The sequence below is a fragment of the Scleropages formosus genome, chromosome 21 (genome assembly GCF_900964775.1).
Source record: "Scleropages formosus chromosome 21, fSclFor1.1, whole genome shotgun sequence".
In the NCBI taxonomy this organism is placed as follows: Eukaryota; Metazoa; Chordata; class Actinopteri; order Osteoglossiformes; family Osteoglossidae; genus Scleropages; species Scleropages formosus.
In genome coordinates this window covers 5,335,228-5,348,344 of record NC_041826.1, presented here as the reverse complement: position 1 = coordinate 5,348,344, position 13,117 = coordinate 5,335,228, and the positions used below count along the sequence as shown (strand labels likewise).

The 13,117-nt window shown below is 54.3% G+C and overlaps 1 long non-coding RNA gene across 1 annotated transcript in view; it reads right to left on the bottom strand.

The window, feature by feature from the left end:
* Nucleotides 1-234: 234 nt before the first annotated feature.
* Nucleotides 235-13,117, bottom strand: part of LOC114909282 (uncharacterized) — a 53,911-nt gene continuing 41,028 nt past the window's right edge. The window contains exon 3 of the long non-coding RNA XR_003797204.1: nucleotides 235-327. This is a non-coding gene — a long non-coding RNA (uncharacterized LOC114909282). The remainder of the gene's footprint in view (nucleotides 328-13,117) is intronic.

The window sequence follows — 13,117 nt, the reverse complement described above, 5'->3', positions numbered from 1 at the left end:
TCGAGCCTCTTGTTTACGCTACAGCTGCTCTCCTGTGTAGCGTCGATCAACGTGAGACGTCCCACCGCCGTTCCCCGTCCCAGCGGCCCAATCGGGGGGGCTCAAAAAGGACCACCCTTAGACGGTAAGTCCATCTACAGCCTATTTTGTGACTCACGTACACCCATGTGGAGTAAGCTAATGTGTGTGAAGCAAATGCGCGGCCACACACGCAATGCAGGCAGCGGTGCGTATGGGAGGGGGAGGGACGGGGAGCTCTGACGGTGACCCACAAACCTGCTTTTCTTGCACCGTCCTTCCCGGAGAGCAGTGTGTGGATCCCGCGACCTGGGGGGGGGAAATAAGACACCAGTGAAGCCATCTGGAACGTGCAGTGCGGATGCCCTCTGATGACCGCTGTTCGCCTTCACAGCCCTGGAACACGGTCTGGTTTCCGACGGCAACATCCAGCTCGGGGTCACTCGGACGACGGGCCCACTGGCCCTTTGCTTTTATTTCCTCACGACGGACAGGTTTTCTCGAGCGGTCTACAAGCTCCACCGTCCATCTTCATTCGCCAAAGCAGCAAGGGCCAGTACCACGTTCCAGCGAACCACAGCGCTTGAGGCACGGCAAACTCAAATTACAATAACACTCAATCTGCCAAACACGTGAAACGTACAAATATCCACATCTGCGGGTAACCAACCGTACTTGGTCCTCGGGCCCGAACCCTGAAGGACACGGTCCGGGCTGTGCCACGCAACCAGGGGCTGCTGTCTCCTGTCTTAAGGAAGGAGGCCCTCGCAGCATCTGGTACTGACCACCAGAGGACGCTGCAGAGCACCACCGCACAACCCCAGCACACAATCAGCAGGGACACGAGATTTTCAGCTGTCCCAGGTCCGTCCGCTTGGACGGTCCGAGTCCGACACCAGGACACTCAGCACACATCATTTCATCAATGACCTCATACTACAAGGCGAACAATGATACTTGCCTTTACCCTGTTTGCAGGTATTAACTGTAACTGTAGAACCTAAAACCATCAGCACGCAAAGGATCCGGGTTCAAATCCCCTGTCCTGCTCCTTGATCAAGGTACTTGCCCTGAACGGATCAGCAAATCATAGTAATTGCACTAGTGTACAAACCCAGCAGCGTGAATTGATTTGGAACCAAAACTTAATAATAATAATAATAATAATAATAATAATAATAATAATAATAATAATAAAATCAATACAATTATAAATATAACAATAATTATATAAATGTAATGATACTTTCTGTGGTTCATCAGCTTGTTCAATAAAACATTTTTCCATTTATCTGACACCTTTGTCCAAAACTATTATTGAAAACACAGAAGCGCAAAAGATGAAACTAATTTTGGTCTTAAGACTACAGACGGTTTTCAGCCAAAACACTTCAGCCAATAAAAAAAGTGCAGCTGCAGCCAAAGAGCAGGAATTTCAAAGTGATTCATTCATGGCCCGTTACTAATAACCACTAACCCGCGGCAGGGCCTGGTGGTCCGGAGCCTAACCTGGAAGCAAGAGGCGTGGGGAAATCACACACACACACACACACACACACACACACACACACAACTACAGTTTGGAGTGTGATCCCCACCGTGGTGTGTCCTCAGTAAGCACTCGTACCCCAGCAACACAAGAGGGCACCGTTGCGCCACACTCTGTACAAGACACTTGATCCCAAGTTTTCCTCTCCATCACATCTCTTCCAGTTCTCACAGACACCCCCCCGACCCCCCTACGGACCCCCGGTTCACCAACACACTGATGATATTTACACTCATTTCTGGGCTCATCCATCCCTGAGCTTCTTTCTCTCCACGCGGCTGTGCTGACGAAACGCCTTGTTCAACGGTGCTCCGACTGCAGGAGAGCGACCAGGCCGGGGGTCCGGACATGACCGGGGGGGGTCGACGTGCACCACATGCATGAAACCAGGGAGACGACGTGTGCCATGTGGACAGGCAAACCCAGCACAGGGCTGCAGAGCTGGGAAGGGAACTACGGCAGACGATCTCTCTGCTCGACGGGGAATTTTTTACTGTAAAAAGCTCCGGGGCGATGCAGGGAAGCGCTGGAGCACCTTTCTCACGCCGGGGCTGTGAGCGCGGGGACCGGTGGCCCGCGGCAGCTCCGTTCCTTGTGTCCCTTCTCGTCGGAGGAGCCCATTCTAGCAGCTCCATGCACTCCTACAAATATTGTTGGTAAAGGTGTTATCATCCACGGCATCGCTGGGCCTCTCTCTCGTTCCATGACGTCACGCCCGGACAGGTGGGCGGGCAGGTGGGGCACCGCAGTGCCGACACCTCATCTCACCGACCGTCCCGGATCCGAGAGCCCAGTCATCGGTAACTCTGCAGACGGCAGACGGGCGCCTGTCGCACGAGCACCGACTTGTGTTATGGTGTGCGGAGCCCAGAGAGCCGATGGTGTAAACACAGCATCCTCACCCTTTCAAACACTGCGCTCCGCATTTCATAAACGGGTGAATAAATCAGGCTTTCATAAATAATGGAGAGCATCTGTGAAGAGGCGGCTGGCCTCGCCGACAGAGGACTCGAGAGGGGGGGTTTTCGCAGCACAAGCGGGGAGGAGAGCTGCGGCGCCACATGCGGACTCTAGGGGGCGGTAGTGAGCCGGCCTTACCCACAGTCACCCAGGAAGGGAGGGGGGGCAGGGGTGCAAGATGCCCCATGCTGCCAGAGGATGCCACTTGTGTTGGGGGACAAAGGCGTGGACACACTGAGGGAAGGAGGGAGGGGACACGGTGCACATGGGAGACCTGCGACAAGGGCATGGCTTCTTCTTCCAATTGATGTTCCAGCACCTGTTTCCCCGACACCAGCGCAGCCTGGACAGGGTAACGCCGGGGGCTATACGCTCGGGCCGCAAGGCCCCTTTGTTGCAGCGCGAATGCGGAGATTTAAATATTTATCGCTGGGAAGAGACGAAGGCAAGGAGCGAACACGTGGCACACCAGCGCAGCACAGGTGGTGCCCTCCACGGAGAGGGGCGGGAGGCGGAGAACACACAGAGCGCCCTGCAAAGTGGGATCGGCCCACCTGGCTCTGGGTTCGCAAAGGCCACGTGAGAAACCACAGCTCTGTGTGTTTCTGTGTGTGTGTGTGTGTGTGTGTGTGTGTGTGTGTGTGTGTGTGTGTCGCAGGAGCTCCACAGCAATTCTTACCGATCACCCCGACCCTAACTGCCCTCCTCAGCGCCTCCTCATGATGCACTGGGGCTGTTTCCCTGCCCCCCGCAGCTCAGCTCAACGTCGACTGTCTTACTCTCTGACACACACACACACACACACACACACACACACACACAGGTGTAGAGCACAAAGAAAACCAGTTGTGGAGTGACGCAAATGGGCCTGGTGCCACACACCCCACAGCAAACAGGGCTCACACACAAACACACACGACAGTGAACAGCAGGCAGCATTCCTCACAGTTGCGATGACACCCCTGGTGCTCGTGGGTGGGGGGGGGGGGGGGCTCTGGGGAGCTTCCACGGCCTGAGGGAGAGCACCAGCTGGACCTCGCGGGCCGGCGCCACCAAGTGACATGCGGTGCGGCACGCAAGAGGGTGGACACTGGCGCTGTCCACTGCAGACAGAGACAGACATGGTGGTACCCCAGGGGACCTGGGCTCCAGTTACCATAACAACTGGAGCCAGAGGAGAGTGTGTTCTCCCTGATGGGCTCCCAAATGCTGGCAGTGCATTGAGACCCTCCGCATGCCTCTGCGTGTGTGTGAGCCTCTGTTCCTCTCTACTAAAAAAAAACCTGTCCCCAGCACTTCCTGTCTAATGGCTTTGCGGGTGGGGAAGTGCCGTCTCTCTAGCATGTATGAATGGCCCCTGTGTTCTCCCTGCTGGCGGGGCAGGGCAGAGGAAATAGTGGAGCGCACCTGCTGGCCCATGTTCCACCCCCCTCCCTCCCGTGATTGCCCCCCAGGAAAGCCCTGGGCAACATCCCGAATCGTAGAGAGCGCGGCAGAAAGGACACGCAAAGACAACACGCAGAGCACTGGGGCCACACACACACAACACACGCACAGCAAGAGCGAACAGCAAACAGGATCCAGGGGACGGACCCGAAGACCACGCGGCGCTGTTGCTCGGAGCGGAGCCGCAGACGGGCGCCCAGCGGCCGCGCTGCACCCAGCATGCCTTGTGCTCGGCCCCTCCACGGGCAGGCGCGTTCCAACCCAAACAGAGCCCTTTCCGCTCGGCACCGAAAGCAGGTCCAGCTCCGACTTCCTGAATAATAAAAACGCCAGGGGGAGGGTGGTGGGGTGAGGCCCCAGTGGCGAACAGTGCTGGGATCAGGGAGCTGAATGGCACACAGAGTCTCCACCAACATCAACACTGCGACACTTATCTGCCTTGCTTCGTCTACGAACAGCACGAACAGCACGAACAGCACCCCCCCCACACCCCGTCGAGGGGCGACACTGGCAGGGGCAACGTGTGCGTGGGGCTGCGGAGCGTCCGAGCTTGCTCTCCCCGAGCCATCGAAACACTCTTTATGTGGTCGCCGCTGTCTGGGACAACCCCCCAGCCAGGCCTCCCCACAATGTTGTGTGCAGCTGGTCGCGTATTGGTTAGCGCTGCTGCTGTTGGACCCAGAGGTTGCAGGTTCAAATCCCATCTCCAGTTGTAGTATGCTTGAGCAAGGTACTTAACCCTAAATTGCTGCAGTAAGATTACCCAGCTGTATAACTGTAGGTAGATTAATACTGTAAATCACTTTGGAGCAAAGGTGTGTGTGTCTCTCCTGCTCCTTCATTGCCGTTGTTGGTATTTTTTTACTACATCGGCAGAGCAGGAGCCCACATACGGTGCCGGGGCAGTGACATAAACACACTGGGCCTGTGCTCCTTCTGAACGCGCAGCTTCGTAACAGCAGTCAGAGAGCTGCTACGGCAAGAAGGGAAGAGTCGGCCAAAGACTCCGACACCCGTAGCTCATCCCCATCCCTCGGACCGCGACTCGCTCCTCGTAAAGAGCACACGGCCACCTGGGGACCTCCCGGGAGGCGTGGGGGAGGTGGCGGCAGTGGCGGCGGCAGCAGAACCGGGGACAAGGACGCCCCCCCGTTCCCTCCGCTCCTCAGCATGATTTTCGTGGAGGCCATTGCCGCCCCATTTGTTGGAGCGCAGCGCACACGTCACAGCGGTCGTCACATCTCTAAGCGCTGCGGCTCCCAGGTGGGAAGAAGAGGTGTAGTCCAGGAGGTCAGTCATTAGCAGGAAGAGACACTTAGATGCAGATGTTTGACTCTTAAATGCAGTTTGTTACTTTCCACCATATGAACCAATGTTTATCACACAAGTATGTGCATAAAACTTTATCCAAATATCGACGATTCCTAATAATTTTAATTTTTTGATATAAACATTTACGTTACAGTGGGGGGTGTGGTGGCACAGCGGGTTTGGCCCGTGCCTGCTCTCTGGTGGGTTTGGGGTTCGAGCCCTGCTTGGGGTGCCTTGCGGCGGACTGGCGTCCTGGGTGCGTCCCCTTCCCCTCCAGCCTTGTGCCCTGTGTTGCCGGGATAGGCTGTGGCTCGCCGTGACCCCACTTGGGAAAAAAGCGGCTTCATCCAGTGTGTGTGTGTGCGTGTGCGCGCATTTACGTTACATTACAGGAGTAGCTGTGTAAAGGATTGATCCGGGCAACATCTTAAAGTTATACTGCATGAACATTTATACACCTTACATTAACTTAAGAGATCATGGGAGAAGTGAATCTGGAAGAGGTGAGTTTTAAAGACCCTTTTTAAATGTGGACAGGGATTCAGCAGTTCTGAGTGCAAGGGGGAGGTCATTCCACCACAACGGAGCAAGAACCGAGAACCTCCGTGCTTCACCTTTTGTGTGCGGGACCACCAAGCAGGCAGATGTGGAAGAGCGTAGCGGTCTGGTTGGGGTGTAGCGGTTGTTCAAGTCTTGTAGACATCTGGGAGCAGTTCTATTGATGCATTCGTAGGCCATAAACAGGGTCTTCAAATTAATCCCGGCAGCTACTGGAAGCCAGTGCAGAGAAATGAAGAGGGGAGATACATGGGAACACAATGGGAGGTCAAACACGACTCGTGGAGCAGTGTTCTGTATCAGCTGTAGATGTTTGATGGCAGTAGCGGGAAGGCCATGAGAGAGAGATGCAGTATCCAGACAGGATGTCACCATGGCCTGGACAAGTAGTTGTGCAGAGTCCGTTGTGAGGTAGGGACGGATGCGGATTTTACGCAGGATGAATCCGCAGGTCCGACTTGAGGCTTCGATGCGCTGAGAGAAAGACAGACTCGAGTCGATCATCGCTCCCAGACCCTTAGCCGAGGAGGTAGGTAAAATGAGTGAGTTGTCCAGTTTGATCAAGAGATCACGACAGGAAGACAGGCCAGCTGGGAGGTGTAGGATCTCTGTTTTGGAGAGTTCGAGTTGTAGGTGGTGATCAGACATCCAGGCAGAGATGTCCTATAGCCATGCAGCAATGCGCAAGGAAATGTCTCATACTCCAGGTGGAAAGGAGAGGAAAACTGGGTATCATCAGCGTAGCAGTGGTACTTGAATCCAAGGGATGCAATGACAGGGCCGAGGGAGGAGGTGGAGATTGAGCAGTAGCTCTAACCACTACGCCCCCAGCTGTCCAACAGTAACACAATAAAAGCAGTAAAATTTAATTGTTAGATCAATACTTGGCCAGCAGAAGTAGAGGGTTTGTGAGATGGCTGTGGGATCTAAAGGAGGAAGGGGTGTTCAGGACAGGTATCCTCACCCACCCCCGGGGTCGAAGGCTCTCCGGTCAAAAGAGACTCCAGGAAGTCATAGCGAAGCTGCTGAGAACCCATCCCCCAGGATAAAACAAGGGTACGAGAACCTTGGGGGCCGCTCACAGTTCACAGACCCCCACATGGTGCGAAGTGGGAGGACAAAGGACTCCAGTACAGGGGCAGAACTCATGACATCATTCTTTACCAGTACGACTTACTGAGGTGACACTTCTGTCCAAAGCGACCAACAGGATGAGAGAGAACAGGGAGCCGACAACACCGGCCAATCAGGGAACAGGGATGATACCAGCCAATCGGGGAACAGCATCAGGAGGTCATTTACATTTCTTGAACTTCGATGGACGTTAATATTACACATGTGACACTGCTACGGGAGGGTTCAGGAAACGATGAGCCTTGGGGAGACGGGGGGGGGTGCAGGAATCGGGGGAGTGAAGACGGTCAGTTAAAAATCCCAGAGCAGTAAGCAAACAAAGTGCAGAGAGCAGTGAACTACCTTTGGAAGTGGGGATAAAGTGGAAAAAACCGGGAGAAAGAGGAATATTTCCCAGAGACGGACGACACCTGGACCGTTTCCCCCCGCGGCCCATCCCAACTTCGGAGCACTTGGAAAGTCGTGGTATCTTACCTCGTTTTTACTGGAAAGGACAACAGTCATCGAGTCGGTGGAGGATGGAAAGGTAATCATAACACTCGGTGGGGGGGGGCAGCTCGGAAAAACAAGGGAACGTAGAGCGCAGAGAGACGCTCCGAAATCCTGCTGCGGACACCCTGCGGAGCGCCGATCGCACACAGCCGCCCGCCTCGGCGGCATCCAGCAACCGGTGGAAAAGGGGAACGGGAGCGAGCGTGACCTGCGGAGGTCATCGTGTCAGGTTACAGGTGATTAGCGGTACTAAATTGCAGTTTAATTCCACCGAATGGTTTGTCTTCACTTGGGCTTCACTGTAGGACTTCATCGTTATATAACAATACAAAATTATACTGCAATATGGCTAGGGAAGAGCTATAAAAACAGAGCAGGACTGACCCGTTTGTGCCTCCAGAAACGGCCGCCCTGCCAGGACGATGAGGACAGCAGCTCGACGTTGGAGACGATGGAAACGTTGGAGTGGTTGGGGGGGGGGGGGGGGGGGGGGGCGTGAAGAGCCGCAGCTCCTGCTGTCACATAAATAGACAATGAGCTCATGTTCCTGGGCTTTATTAGTCAGCGGGGGCCTCGAGTCCCGGTCCGCAGGCTTTGGCTCACGGTCCAACTGACCCCCAGGCAGAGGCTGGGAGCAGGTAAACTGTGCACATAGGGAAAAAAAGGACAGGTGGGGGGTGGTGCAGCCTGAGGAACAGTCCCTACCGCAACCGCCATGTCTGACACGCCACGTCTCTCCCAGCATGCACTGCGGCACGTGACTCCAACGTGAAGGGTGGGGCACAGATACGCTCATCTGGACCCGCATCGGAATAAGCTGCAGAGCCGGGCCCTCTGGCTCTCGTCACCGCTCATCCTAATAGCTGCTGAGTGTATAAGAGAAGCCAATTATGTCCCATTACTGAGTTGGCTAGAGACAAACAGGGTTCGAAGAAGCACGAGAGCGTAATGAGGCCCTGTGCACAAGGGGCAAAGCGTTCGCTTTCACCGGAGATCATTACGGCGAAGTGTACGTCCAATTAGCGCGAGCAGGAGACGAGCTCAAGCGGACTTCGAAGAGTTAAATGAGACGTGGCGCAGCGCGGTTCTTGTCCTTTTCACCATTATTTCCGCACCCTTGTGCGGATAAAAGAGCACCCAGAGGGCAAGATCCCGAGTCCAGAAGGACGGCAAACACGTAAACGGCCTGTCGTCAGAAACATCCAGCAGGGAGCTTCAGAAAGGAGAGGACAAAAAATGGCATCGTGAGGACAACTTATTACGAGGAAAATTAAATAATATTCCATAACGCAACCGATCATCCTTAACCGCTTAGTTTGTGGCGGTCTACAGCGTATCCAGGCAACATGGTGTGTGAGGCGGGGTACGCCTTCAACGGGGCAACACGCACTAACACACACAGACACAAAGGGGAAATTCAGAGTCACCACTTTGCCTGACATACATCTTTGGACTGTGAGAGGAAACCAGAGCATCAGAGGGAAACCCACACAGAGAGAGGGAGGACATGCAAAGAGCAAGGTGTGTTCATTCCATCCCCATCCCTCAAAAGGGTCCACAGCCACACACACCACCTTTGGTCACCGCGTGTGCACTACACCCCCATCCAGCCACCCCTCTGCACAGCACACACACCCACAGCAGTCCCCAGGACACAGTGGGAAACATACACACACACAAGGGGCCAAACCCACCCAGGTACACACAACCCGGCACTCGTTCCTGTCCAGGACCCTTAGTCACCCTGGGTAACATTTCAGAGTCGCAGCCTCCGCTTCCACCTCCTCAGTACCATGGTCTCTCACCCTGATTCAGAGGCATTTGAAAGGCCAAGACACGGGCTGCGCCGCTCTTCTCCTCGGGCTCCAGACAAGTCTCAGAATAAACACAGTGAGGGGAGAAGAAGGAGAGGAAGGAAAAAAAAAAACACACACCTCCCACATGTTATTTAATAGAGAGCAGGGAGAAATAATGGTCAAATAATACATTATCTGAACATTATTTATCTGCTATTTACTCTCGGAAATGCTTCCGACACAGTGCTGTTCTAATGAACGTATAAAAATCGAGACTTTTTCACAAGAAGACTCGTAAATAAAAAAAATTAAAAATGTCATCCCGCGGGAGCGGCGTGACGAATGCTTCGAGCGTCTAATTGGTTTTAAAACGTGACGGAGCGCATCGGCGCCGTGGGTGAACGCTTCAGACGGAGGGAGAAGGCGACCGTTTTCTGGGACTCGCTCCGTTTCCGTTCGCCCACACTAACGGAGCTTCGCTTTGCCGCGTAGGGAGGCTGAGGCCGGGGCTGGGGTACCCACGAGAGTCCCGCGCTCGCAGCCTCCGTGACGGATCTGTACTTGGCTTGAAAGGGGTGGAGCCTAAAGTGGGTGGAGCACAGAGTCGGAGCCAGCTGAATTGAGCAGCTCCAATCATAATATTTATATTTAAAGAAAAAAACACACACACACACTTGCTGCGTGCAGAATAGCAGAATAACCAAGCGGGACACACAGGGGTGTCTGTGCAGCGGTAGATGCGCCTGCTCCTGTTTTGACCCACTCTTTCATCCCGGACATGGGCTTTAATCCCAGCTGAGCCCATGGCGACGGCGCACTGTTCCATCCTTACGGGCAGGGCGCCGCCGGTGTCCCTTCGAAACGCGACCCTTTGAAGATGCAAACGCAGCTGGCGCAAGGCTGGCACTTGGTTCCTCCTGGAGCGCTGGGCCTGGGAGGAAGCAGGTCCCCCCCCAGCTCAGAGAAGAGACGTTTCGCTCCTGGTCATCAGGAGACACCGTGGTCCTATGGCACACATAGAGACGACCTGGAACATGGACACCCGCGAGGCACCTTCTCATCCTGGCATCATAACCTCCCCTCTGGGGGGGTCATCCCTTATCGAGGTCATCTGTGCCATCGAATCGCAGCTCTGACCTGTCCTCTCTCCCCTTAATTCCACTGGGACACTGCAGGCGTCCAACGAGGAACCTAAACAAAACGGATTACTGGAATAGAGGCAGGGAAAAAGGAGAAAGATAAGTATTCGGGAACAGAAATCAAGTCCCATATTAAATTTCTATCAAATTTCTGTGCCGATGTTTATATGTTAATCCTTCCCAACCTTCCAAGCGACTCTTACAGGGAGTACCCGACTAATCCAATGTCCAGATTACGGACTCACTCTACAGGATATGCAGAGAAACCTCCGAATGGGAAACCATTCCCAAGACAGCCTTTGCTGTCGGAAGATGAATGTTTCACCTTGAAGCCCACAGTATCGATAGCACGTCTCTGTAGGAGCGTATGTACGGTATACCAAGGTAAATAGGTGTATCACCCCCCCAAATAATACATTAACAATACATCGGCACCTGCCGTGGACTCGCCATGCTGTCCGTCGAGTACGAGCGACTGCCCCTCTGCTGAGGTTCAAGATGATCCAGAGTCATTTCTGGACACCAAACTGGCTCAAGTGTTCAGTTACACACACACACACACACACTTATTCATTTACATTCACACAGTAAGAGAGGAGATCCTGGAACTTCAAGGATGACACCGTGGGTCAGTTTCACACAGCACCGATCTCGCGACGTGGAACGGGCACGCGGGCTGTCGGCACAGCCGTCTGGGCCCCGACTCCCACCGAGCTGTCGGGAGGACGCGGATGTTTTCACACGCAGTACGAGAGGGATTCCAGACCTCGGTGCACACGTGACTCAATCCCCGCAACATCGGCACAGACTCGCGACATTTCCATATTTGCACATAATAAAGATTTTAAGTCTTTGTACATTAAGCCTCTTTGGGGTTGCGGTGGGGGGGGGGATAATCCTCCAGCATCAGCAATCAACCCTACAGGGAGATGTCCACTGGTTGTGGGAAAAATCCCTTCCCGTCGCTTCCTCCCAGGAAAGCCTCAGGGTAGCAAGGGGGAGTTCAGTGATACTCCTACAGTGCTGAAAATGACACCATACGGCTGGATCGTGATCACATTTTATATGGCCCATTTTTTTCCTTAAACTAGGAAGCTCACAAGGTGTAAGAGGGCAGGGGGAGGGGGTGGCAGTTCAGTCCTGACACATGGCTCCTGAAACAGGAGCATTTGAGGCCTTCTTTGACAGGCGGCCGTCACTCACTGCCTTCCCTCACCCTGTTCTCACAAACACGGAGGCGTCACTTGAGAGAAATCAACTCGCCGAACATCCTTAATCCACCAGTCACTACCCCCGGCCACTCGCATACTTCATAAAAGCAGAAGGGACGGAAATCATGGGAACATTTCTGTGTTTAAAAGTGAGGGTAACGTCTGGGTAGACACGCGTCCTGGCTGCGCCCACCTGACGGTTGCGGGTCGGAGCTCCTTCCAGATCCACACGTGAAGACATGCAGTTGGGGTTCACTTAGTGAGCACCCAGACTGAGGACCACGCAACCCTTTCAGAGCCGTAGCAGCACAGCCCTCCGCTAGAGAGGTCCTGTCTTCTTCTCTCCACTCACCCTGCAGCGCTTGTCCTTAGCACGCTCTCCCTGAAGCCATCAAAAGCCAGTCCACTGAGGTTCCCTCAGGTACGTTGGAACGACTCTCAAATAAATCACATCCTCTTGCTGCAGAGGTTTGCGGGCCCTCTGGGGAAGAACAACGTCAGGACCGACTCCATCCTTGCAGCCAAGGACGCCCCCTCTTTCCCTCTGACGAGAGGCCCTTCCGAACGTCTCTCACGGATGGTAACCCTGGGTACCGATCTGCTCCACCTGACGGCAGAGGACGATTTCATACTGGAGCTCAAGCGGTGAAATTTGTCATTACCAGGGCAGAAAAACCATTGGAGGAAACCGCAAAACGTGACCAAGCAGCATAGAGATGTGAATGTACCATGAGGCAGAGGCCAAACTGAAGCATCATGCCTGGAAAAAGAGTGCAAGTGCTGCAGCTCTTCACTGCGCTTTCGTGGCCTTTTTATCCAACACCCTTGGGGCTCAAACAGTCACACATCCCAGAGATCGATTGGGATGGGGGTCCTTTGCTACGCTGGTCTGCGTCGCGATCCCTCCCAACTGCTGGCTGGCCACAGCCATCACCCTGAGACTGGGAACAGGAGCCGTACCACAGCACACATCGGGACCAGCGTCCCCTGATACAGGTTGAGACTGATCCAATCACATGGCCTCATCGTCCCAGCGATGCAGGCGCCCTGCGGGACTCGTTCGTTGACACTGCCATAGAGATAGATGTGGTAGAGGAGGACAAGGGTCACTGCATCTGCGGGTTGGGACGAGCCACATACCGAAATGTGCTCCCACCGCTTGCCAGCTCCATGCTCCCGGCTCCGCTGGAGGTCCACGATAAAAGATCGTTCCGGGAGAGGTTGCGGCGCTAGGGATCATTTACTCGCTCACACCGCATTTCCACGGTTCTCACAGTCCGGGACGGGTACTTTGCCAAAGCTGGAGTGGCTTGAATGCAAGTGCTGCATGTTTCAGCATCGTGCCTGGTGTCGGGGCCCAGTCTGCATAAGTGCTAGATAAGCAGCCCGGACATCCCGGGGGCCCCTTAGGTCTCGCAGCTGTACAAACACCACAGCCCAAAAATACACACAGTGAACAGATAGAGGTAACAGCACAGAAAGAATAACACTTGTGCCTTGCAG